The following is a 455-nucleotide window of genomic DNA, read 5'->3' as shown; positions in this document are numbered from 1 at the left end:
ATTACTAATAATTCCTTCTCTAGCTGGTCCAGACAGCACACTCCATTGTCAAATCATATTCATACAAATCTGTACTCATACAATGACATTTTCACTAAGGTACAGTGCTGCTCCCGCCTCCGTGCTTACGGTGCCCCTGAATACACATACAACAAGGAATTTATACTTTGCTTTTCTCTTGGAGCCTCATACCTGGTGAGTTGTGCAATGCTAATATGGTAACATCCCACGCCAACCGGCTCGAAAGGGTCGGGACAGTCTGAAAGAGAAACAAATGTTTTTTAAAAAATATTTCAGAATACATTTAAGCGCAGAAATATGTGCGGGGGAAACGCGCGTAGTTTGATATTTTTATATGTTTTTCATATTCGAGTTTCGCGTTTATAGTGCTGTCCAAATTGTATTATCAAATATGTAGCTTATGTTTTTGTTATAGGATTTAACTGTTCATCTAA

This window comes from Penaeus monodon, chromosome 27 (genome assembly GCF_015228065.2).
Source record: "Penaeus monodon isolate SGIC_2016 chromosome 27, NSTDA_Pmon_1, whole genome shotgun sequence".
NCBI classification, from domain to species: Eukaryota; Metazoa; Arthropoda; class Malacostraca; order Decapoda; family Penaeidae; genus Penaeus; species Penaeus monodon.
The sequence above is the reverse complement of the archived record's forward strand: the minus strand, read 5'-3'. Positions refer to the sequence as shown.